Genomic DNA, 11,068 nt, shown 5'->3' on the forward strand with positions numbered 1-11,068 from the left:
TATCAATTCACTTTAAAAACAGAAATTACGAGTTTTATATATTTTATTCGCAGTTTTTTGTTGACTCTTCTGGCGGCCATGTTGTAAGCCTTAACGGTATTTTTGGAGATTACCAGATCATGACTCTTCATAGTGGTCAAAAGTGTTTGTCATGTCCCTAAATTAGCATTGAAACATAAACAGACTGCAACACAACAACTTAGGGTTCAGATAGTGTAGAATCAACCATAGACATTTAGTGACACATATACACAACAGGATGAACCCTTCATACCAAGTACACATATCAACATATGATGCTACGGATACACATTACACAACAGACCCCTATTTGGTATGCTATCATACAACATCAGTTTTAGGTCTGCAGACATGAAACTTAATATATAGGGTATTCAAACACATGCAAAACTTTGTATTTTGGTTTTAGCCAAGGAAAATCGGTGTAAAAGTGTGAAAACTAAAAAAATGAAATTTGCCAGGTGAAGGTTGAACAACGGCATTACGAATATGCATGCGTAACGTAATAGCTATTAGTTCATGTTTTAATTTTTAGCCTTGCAGCAAACATGTCTTCATAGCTGAGGCATTAATGTCAAAGGAAAAAGTAAATCGTAAGCTTAACGTTTCGGTTTCGATTCTCAATAGTGGTGCAAAGTTATTAAAAAAAATTTTTTTTGAACTCATTACTATATATTGAGTCCAATATAAATAATAATAAATACAAAATTTGCAGTAATCAAAATATCATGTTTAAGCATATTTTACGACCGGGCAATGTTGGGTGGCCTGCTAGTATATATATATATATATATATATATATATATATATATATATATATATATATATATATATATATATTTATATATATATATATATATATAATTATAAAGAAGTGAACCATCGCGTAAATTCAATCAACTAAAAAAATGGAAACCGGGGTGAGGAAAAGAAAAAAAAATATAATGGGGCAAGTTATATGTACAATTCAATAAAATAAATAAGTCGATTAAAAACGATCGTTAAAATACACCCAAAGCGCTTTTCGTTCAGACTAACATTTTCAAACACAAAGAGCATCTCGTAATACGTTAGCGGCAGTTTGTTTATCACTTCCCAATATGTTCAATCCAAGATAGGGAGCATTTATAAGTTTAGGGAAACTCGTCTCCAGAAATATCGTCCATTTTTTTTGCTGGGTAGAAAAACTGGTCCATTATTGAATAAATATTGATTGAAAACACATTTTATGACCGTTCTTGAAGGAGATATTGTTTTTAAAAGAGAATACACATCCTATTTTAAAAAAAATATTTTTGCTTGTTTACTGTTTTTTTGACAAATATTTTCGCTTGTTTACTGTTTTTTTTTGTGTTTTTTAAAAATATTTTTGCGTGTTTACTGTTTTTTTTTAAAATATTTTTGCTCGTTTACTGTTTTTTTAAAAATATTTTTGCTTGTTTAATGTTTTTCTTTTTTTTAATATTTTTGCTTGTTTACTAATTTTTAAAAAAATATTTTTGCTTGTTTCATGTTTTTTTTCTTTTTTTAACATTTTTGCTTGTTTACTGTTTTTTAAACAATATTTTTGCTTGTTTACTATTTTTTAAAAAAATATTTTTGCTTGTTTAATGTTTTTTTTCTTTTTTTAATATTTTTGCTTGTTTACTGTTTTTTAAAAAATATTTTTGCTTGTTTACTATTTTTTAAAAAAATATTTTTGCTTGTTTACTATTTTTTTAAAAAATATTTTTGCTTGTTTACTATTTTTTAAAAAAATATTTTTGCTTGTTTACTATTTTTTAAAAAAATATTTTTGCTTGTTTACTATTTTTTTAAAAAATATTTTTGCTTGTTTACTATTTTTTTAAAAAATATTTTTGCTTGTTTACTATTTTTTTAAAAAATATTTTTGCTTGTTTACTATTTTTTTAAAAAATATTTTTGCTTGTTTACTGTTTTTTAAAAAATATTTTTGCTTGTTTACTGTTTTTAAAAAATATTTTTGCTTGTTTACTGTTTTTAAAAAATATTTTTGCTTGTTTACTTTTTTTAAAAACTATTTTTGCTTGTTTACTGTTTAAAAAAAAATATTTTTGCTTGTTTACTATTTTTTAAAAAAATATTTTTGCTTGTTTACTGTTTTTTAAAAATATTTTTGCTTGTTTACTATTTAAAAAAAAACTATTTTTGCTTGTTTACTATTTTTTAAAAATATTTTTGCTTGTTTACTGTTTTTAAAAAATATTGTTGCTTGTTTACTGTTTTTAAAAAATATTTTTGCCTGTTTACTGTTTTTAAAAAAATATTTTTGCTTGTTTAATGTTTTTCTTTTTTAATATTTTTGCTTGTTTAATGTTTTTTAAAAAATATTTTTGCTTGTTTAATGTTTTTTACTTTTTTAATATTTTTGCTTGTTTACTGTTTTTTAAAAAAATATTTTTGCTTGTTTAATGTTTTTTTTCTTTTTTTTATATTTTTGCTTGTTTACTGTTTTCTAAAAAATATTTTTGCTTGTTTAATGTTTTTTTCTTTTTTTAATATTTTTGCTTGTTTACTGTTTTTTAAAAAATATTTTTGCTTGTTTAATGTTTTTTTTCTTTTTTTAATATTTTTGCTTGTTTTCTGTTTTGTAAAAATATTTTTGCTTGTTTACTATTCTTTAAAAAATATTTTTGCTTGTTTACTGTTTTTTAAAAAATATTTTTGCTTGTTTACTGTTTTTTAAAAAATATTTTTGCTTGTTTACTTTTTTTTGTTTTAAATTTTGACTTGTTTACTGTTTTTTAAAAATATTTTTGCTTGTTTACTGTTTTGTAATAAATATTTTTGCTTGTTTACTGTTTTTAAAAAATATTTTTGCTTGTTTACTGTTTTTAAAAAATATTTTTGCTTGTTTACTGTTTTGTAAAAAATATTTTTGCTTGTTTACTGTTTTTTAAAAATAATTTTGCTTGTTTACTGTTTTGTAAAAAATATTTTTGCTTGTTTACTGTTTTGTAAAAAATATTTTTGCTTGTTTACTGTTTTTTAAAAATATTTTTGCTTGTTTACTGTTTTAAAAAATATTTTTGCTTGTTTACTGTTTTAAAAAATATTTTTGCCTGTTTACTGTTTTAAAAAGATATTGTTGCTTGTTTACTGTTTTTAAAAAATATTTTTGCTTGTTTACTGTTTTAAAAAATATTTTTGCTTGTTTAATGTTTTTCTTTTTTTAATATTTTTGCTTGTTTACTGTTTTCTAAAAAATATTTTTGCTTGTTTAATGTTTTTTTACTTTTTTTATATTTTTGCTTGTTTACTGTTTTTTAAAAAATATTTTTGCTTGTTTAATGTTTTTTTTCTTTTTTTAATATTTTTGCTTGTTTACTGTTTTTTAAAAAATATATTTGCTTGTTTAATGTTTTTTTTCTTTTTTTAATATTTTTGCTTGTTTACTGTTTTCTAAAAAATATTTTTGCTTGTTTAATGTTTTTTTCTTTTTTTAATATTTTTGCTTGTTTACTGTTTTTTAAAAAATATTTTTGCTTGTTTACTGTTTTTTAAAAACTATTTTTGCTTGTTTACTGTTTAAAAAATAATTTTGCTTGTTTACTGTTTTTAAAAAATATTTTTGCTTGTTTACTGTTTTAAAAAATATTTTTGCTTGTTTACTTTTTTTTAAAAAACTATTTTTGCTTGTTTACTGTTTTTAAAAAATATTTTTGCTTGTTTACTGTTATTAAAAAAATATTTTTGCTTGTTTACTGTTTTTTAAAAATATTTTTGCTTGTTTACTGTTTTTAAAAAAATATTTTTGCTTGTTTACTGTTTTTAAAAACTATTTTTGCTTGTTTACTGTTTTTAAAAAAATATTTTTGCTTGTTTACTGTTTTTAAAAACTATTTTTGCTTGTTCACTGTTTTTAAAAAATATTTTTGCTTGTTTACTGTTTTAAAAAATATTTTTGCTTGTTTACTGTTTTTAAAAATATTTTTGCTTGTTTACAGTTTTAAAAAAATATTTTTGCATGTTTACTGTTCTTTTAAAAAATATTTTTGCTTGTTTACTGTTTTTAAAAAATATTTTTGCTTGTTTACTTTTAAAAAATATTTTTGCTTGTTTACTGTTTTTAAAAACTATTTTTGCTTGTTTACTGTTTTTAAAAACTATTTTTGCTTGTTTACTGTTTTTAAAAAAATATTTTTGCTTGTTTACAGTTTTAAAAAATTATTTTTGCTTGTTTACTGTTTTTAAAAACTATTTTTGCTTGTTTACTGTTTTAAAAAAATATTTTTGCTTGTTTACTTTTTTAAAAAATTATTTTTGCTTGTTTACTGTTTTTAAAAAAATATTTTTGCTTGTTTACAGTTTTAAAAAATTATTTTTGCTTGTTTACTGTTTTTAAAAACTATTTTTGCTTGTTTACTGTTTTAAAAAATATTTTTGCTTGTTTACTTTTTTAAAAAAATATTTTTGCTTGTTTACAGTTTTAAAAAATTATTTTTGCTTGTTTACTGTTTTTAAAAACTATTTTTGCTTGTTTACTTTTTTAAAAAATTATTTTTGCTTGTTTACAGTTTTTAAAAACTATTTTTGCTTGTTTACTTTTTTAAAAAAATATTTTTGCTTGTTTACTTTTTTAAAAAATTATTTTTGCTTGTTTACTGTTTTTAAAAAAATATTTTTGCTTGTTTACTTTTTTTTTTAAAAATATTTTTGCTTGTTTACTGTTATTAAAAAAATATTTTTGCTTGTTTACTGTTTTTAAAAACTATTTTTGCTTGTTTACTGCTTTTAAAAACTATTTTTGCTTGTTTACTGTTTTAAAAAAATATTTTTGCTTGTTTACTTTTTAAAAAAATTATTTTTGCTTGTTTACTTTTTTTTTAAAAAATATTTTTGCTTGTTTACTGTTTTTTTTTAATAAAATTGATTTATCTAAGTGTTCGTTTTCTTCCTAGTTTTGTAAATTTTTAGTGGTTCAACTTATTTTAAAGCTTTTATTTTAAAAGAGAATACACATCCTATTTTTAAAAAAATATTTTTGCTTGTTTACTGTCTTTTAAAAAATATTCTTGTTTGTTTACTTTTTTTATTTTTAATATTTTTGCTTGTTTACTGTTATTTTTAAAAAAAATTTCCTTGTTTACTGTTTTTTTTAAAAATAAAATGGACTTTTCTAAGTGTTCGTTTTCTTCCTAGTTTTGTAAGTTTTTAGTGGTTCAACTTATTTTAAAGCGTTTATTTAATTAAAAAATAGTAATTTCGAGTGTTACTTTTGAACACAAAATGTCTTAGGAGTCTCGATAATCGCTCAAAAATAGAAAATTTAAAAAAATACTCAGGTAGATAAAGTTATAAAACGAGCCCCCCCCCTCAACCCCCAAGAAAATAAATTTATATATTTTAGGTAATGTCCAAGATCACTCTTCATAAAAAAAAATCGAGCTACCGGAAGTGGATACGGTTGATTATGTAACGAATCAAGCTACCGGAAGTGGATACGGTTGATTATGTAACGAAATTGAACGGAAGAGACGAAAAACGAAACCATATGTATATTTCTAAGAAATTGCTTTAGTTTTTAACATTTCTTGTGTTATTACGAAACAAAAAAAGAAAACACTTCTTGTATTATCAAATAATAAAACAAATATTTTATTTAGAAAAATTAATTTAGTTTTAACACATTTTGCGTTCACGAAACAACAAAAGGCACTTGTGCAGCATGCGGACGGCGCCCATCTTTTCTTGGTGCGTTTCACTAAGCTGTCGCCAGGTGGCGCTGCTCGGTCCCAAAACATTTAAATTATTAGTTTGTTGTTGGCCCTTCAAAGTTGCTTTAATTCAAAAACATGTTTCATTTAAATTATTTATTTCTTAAAAAAAAGAAGCTTTTTACTTTATAAAATATGAGATATTCTCTCACAGCGGTTTTGCCCTTGGCAGAACGAAAGAAAATAATCAGAAAATTACATCATGCTCACCTTTTAAACTTCAACGTAAATTTTATTAAAGTAAAAAGATTCAAGTGGCAAAAGATGTGTCATCTTTAACTATCTGATGAACTGGGCCGGTAACACCCGGAAAGGGTAGTAGTTCATCTTCGCGTAATGCTGGATACAAAACTCCATTGACTTTCTTCGTCAGCTGCAACAGGTCGATGAGTTAAGCGATGTCTTCCAAAAATGAATGTTTGCTAGACCGGCAGTCCTTATAGAGTTCACTGTACATAACCGTCCGAATGGCAGACAAAGGAGAGGTCAAACTGTAGACAATAATTTTGTCTCTGCGAGACATTATATATATAATATCTCTGTGAGGCATTATATATATAATAATACAGTATATTAATAATATATATATATAATAATATGTAATGATGAAAGTTATAAAATATATTATAATAATATGTAATGATGAAAGTTATAAAATATATTATAATAATATGTAATGATGAAAGTTATATAATATATTATTATAATAATATGTAATGATGAAAGTTAATCAGTTCGCAGAACGCGACAGTGTGCAATTAATAATAATTCACCCAACATAAGGGCATTGGTGTTTGCAAATGATAATAACATTTCACCCCACATTAGGGCATTAAAACATCTCAATGAGACAAAATGGTTTTGAGGCTACAAGCCTCGAGTGAGTTTCCTACTTCCACCTCAACCTGTTGTCTGTGTGGAAACTGTCGGTCTGAAAAGATAAATTTGGTGCCAAGAATACCCTTGGCAGTTAATAAGAACAAGAAATCTGATAGGTTCAAACAAAATCGTGGGCGGTCAAACTGACCAATGAGAAGCCTGCTTATTTCTGCAGAATTTCTCACAAATGTTACTTTTATTACAAAATTGTTTTATTAAAATTACATTTTCTTACGCAGACTTTTAAATAAATGTTTTTCCAATTATATTTTGATACATTTTTATACAATAAGTGTTTTGGTTTTCAAATATTTTTCTGTTCGGAAAAAAAAAATCGTTTTTTACTTATTTTCCGCATAATTTGACTAAGAAGAAATTGGAGTTATCGCCCCCTAACAATAACCGCTGTCTGCATACCGCAGAAGTGCTCCAGAAATAACTTTTAAATAACACCCTCCCCTCCCCATGTTAAGAATGGCTTTCGAAATAATAACGTTATTATTTCAGCGTGATACCAAAAATACATAAGCACCGTTGTTTGAACTAAATTAATTCTTCTGAATAAAATGTTGGCTTTCTTTGATAAGTGTTTTCTTTCTTTTATTTTTGTTTCATAATAACACAAAAAGCGTTAAAACTAAAGTATTTTTTAAAAATAAACATATCGTTTCATTTTTCATGTCTTGACTCCGTGACTCTGTGATCAAGTTTATTTTTTAAAACATAAGTAAACAAATAAAAATAAATTAAAAAAAAATATTATGAGGGTGCGTAGTCGCCTTTAAAAATAATATATCCTTCAAGAAACAATATGATATAAATGCGAGAGTGCCTCAGGGGTCTATCCTTTGACCTTTATTATTTCTAATATCCATAAATGACCTCCCTGATAAAATTGTCTGTGAGATGGGCATATTTGCTGATGACACTACACTCTATAACAGGCATGAGGGGAAAAACAAAAAGAAATGGCAAAAACACTAGATGAAGACCTCCAATCTGTAGAAGGGTCTTGGATATGGCCTTAAACTATATCCAGTGGTGGGGCCCCAGCTTGCGGGCTTTGGGGAGTGTGGAGCCACCCTTTAATTACCATTGCTCCCAGGTCCACTCTGACTCGGAGTGGTAGTACCTGTTAGGGTCCCAACTATGGGTTAGATAGAAACCGACTTGAAAACAACAAATATATTCTATTAAAAATTTTTTCTTCAAAATCTTTGGATTCGGCATTAAATAACCCGAAAAGGGTTGATATGCCGTAAAACAAAAACGACCAACCAACCAACCAATCTGTAGTGGAATGGGGACAAAAATGGATGGTAACGTTCAATGCTGACAAGACTAAGCTTGTTTCCTTCAATAATTACAAGAAACGTTCTCTACCACCAATAGCAATGGCCAAAAACACATTACCGTAAAGTAATTTCTTTAAACTCCTCGGCCTAACGTTTACAGGAAACAAAAATACACCGAGAGCATTGCCAAGGCTGTTACGAAGAAGGTAGGTTCTCTCTACGGTGCTAGAAAGTTCTTACACTTGAAAGTATCCTGTCCCTTCATGAGGCCACTATTCGCCCATATATGGAATACTGTTGTCACATTTGGGCTGATGCATCTTTTTTTTTTTTTTTTTTTTTTACACAGTGATCACCACTTATCAAGGCCCGGAAGCCATTCAGGGATAAGGGTTATTGCAAGTACATTACGTTAGTGTGGAGATTTGATGAAGTGTTTACTTAAGGGGGCGGTTCATTAGGAATTTGTTAACATTGGACTTGAAGACATTCAAGCTGTAGTCCGGTGGGAAGCAGGCAGACGGAACAAAGTTCCACAGGCGTGCAGTTCTAAGAAAGAAGCTTTGTTCATGGAATCCGCGTTTTGATTTAGGCACAGATATAGAGTGGGGGAAATTTTTCACAGTGGATTCAGCTAGACGGGTGTTTTTCGTGAAAGATTGGCGAGCGGGGACCAGAGATTGGAGTTCAGACGAGCACCTGCCATGGAAATAACGATAAAACAAGGATAGGCTCGCAACGTCTCTTCTGTGGGAGAGAGGTTGCAGGGTAGAGAAAAGGGCATCCCCCAGTAAGCCACGAAGTCTATTTTGTACTCTGTCAAGGCAGGATAGGCTGTTTTTAGCAGCTCCTGCCCAGATATGGCAGCAGGGTTCCATCTGCTACTCGTCTCTCACTCCTGGACAGGGTTCAGAAGAGAGTCGCCAACTTGATAGGTCCTGAACTATCATTTAGGCTCCAGCCTCTGTCCCATCGACGAAATGTAGCATCCCCCTGCCTGTTCTGCAAGTATTTTAATGATGAATGCTCCGACGAACTACAAGCACCTGTACTCTCTCGATGTAAATACTACCGACAAACCCAAGCAGCTAAATCCCACCCTAACACAGTAGAGATCCCTAGATGTAAGAAAGCCTTCTACTTTAATAGTTTCTTCCTCAGAACTGCTAGACTTTGGAACTCCGTTCCAGGATTCTGCTTTCCCAACTGTACTGACATGCAGAAGTTCAAATGTAACGTGAACAGACAACTTGCTACTCATCTCCCTTCATAATATCCCTGCAACTTATGTTCCCGACTTCAAAGGGGCATTGTGCGTTGTTTGGAGTGAACATTGAAAAAAAAAAAAAAAACGGTTATAAAATGTGTTTTCAATCGACACTGGATCAGTTTTCCTAACTAGCAAAAATGAACGAGTTTTCCGGGGACGAATTTTCCGGGCACCAAGTCAGCCACATACAGTACTGTTTCGCTGTATCACAACCCATAAGAAGAGAGAACAGATAAACTAGAACGATACATAAAAAGCAAAAAAATAAAAGAGAGGAAGAAAAGAAAGAAAGAAAGAAATACTTTAAGGAAAGTGCACACAAACACACACACGCATACACACACACACATACACACCAAATAAAAGACGCAAAAAAGAAAAGAAAGAAATACTTTAAATAAAGTGCAAACACACACACATGCAAACGCACACACACGCGCACGCACACACACGCAAACACACACAAACACGCACACACACACACACACACACACACACACACACACACACACACACACACAATAAAACACGCAAAAAAAAAACAAAAAAAACGGAAGCAAGAAAGCGGGTTATCTATGAGTAATTTCCCGCTTCTCCCATAGCAGATAATTTAAGATGGTGGTCTCGCTCCAGTGATCTCGTACTAACGAGATCACGTTCCCCCCCTTGTTTTTTGGAATTCCAAATTTTATTTATTTTATTTTTTAAAAGAACGCCTGCCGAAAAAAAAAGACACCAGTCTCAATTTTGTTCACCTATTTTATTTTTTTAAAAATTAATTTAATCATTCCAGTTTTTTTTTCTAAGGCATGAGAAAATACGCCTTTCTTAAGTACTTAAAGCCTCTTAGTAATGTTTTTTTAAAATTAGATTTCTTTTCAAGTTCAAATGTCTTTATTTTTTATTTATTTATTTTTTTTTAAAGTGAATTAGTCAAAAAGGTCGAAAATGACTGTACGAGTTGCATGGCCCAACAAGTTGTAAGATGATTCCTGGCGTGACGAACACTTTTTTTTTTTTTTTTCAATATTAATTAATCATGGACTTTCTTACGATTAGACTTAAGCGATCTGGGATTTTCTTATTTACAAATTTACAAATTAAAATTTAAGTAAATGATCCTCTTCCCTTTTTAAAATTCCGAAATCATTCGAACAGTAAATACGCCTGGGTGTGTTTAACAGCCCCTCCCCCCCAAAAGGTTAAAAACAAAAATGAATATTACCAAAGGCAAGATAAATTACTCTTCTACATAAATGTGCGTTTTGATATATTTTAAAGCGTTTTTGGGGTTGTATTACTATACACATAGATTCAAAAAAAGTTGTCAAAAAATAAATATATGCGAAATAAATGTTATCAAAGGCAAGATAAGTTACTTTTCTACCTAACTGAATATTTTTTAGTGTTTTTATTTAATGTAACATGTTTATTCAGCTCGAAAAAACATAGTGTTTACCGATGTATTGGAAGATTTAAAATGGCGCCGGACTCTCTGTTGAACACGGTAAGTTTGGGAAAATGAGTTAAAAGTAAACACTATACAAAATGTTACATGATAAGGGCTGTCCCCTTTTCATGTAAGTATAAAAATAGAGAGATTAGTTAAAATGAAAATGAAATAGCAATAGACGAAATTCGAACCTCGTAATTTAGGTTTAGAAATATATTACGTGTGAGAATTTAAAAATGTAAAACAAACGATTGTTTAGAATAGAGATAAAATATTTCAAGAAAAGAATGTGAACTGTCAAGTTTGTTATGAAATTTTAAATTGAAAGAATGCAGCTTATAAGATAATGTTTTTAACATATTGGAAAATAGGTTACTGAGTATAGGTTAAAATTCCTTTTGTAGAAAAAGGA

Source organism: Euprymna scolopes, chromosome 45 (genome assembly GCF_053919585.1).
Source record: "Euprymna scolopes isolate OS-2025 chromosome 45, ASM5391958v1, whole genome shotgun sequence".
NCBI classification, from domain to species: Eukaryota; Metazoa; Mollusca; class Cephalopoda; order Sepiida; family Sepiolidae; genus Euprymna; species Euprymna scolopes.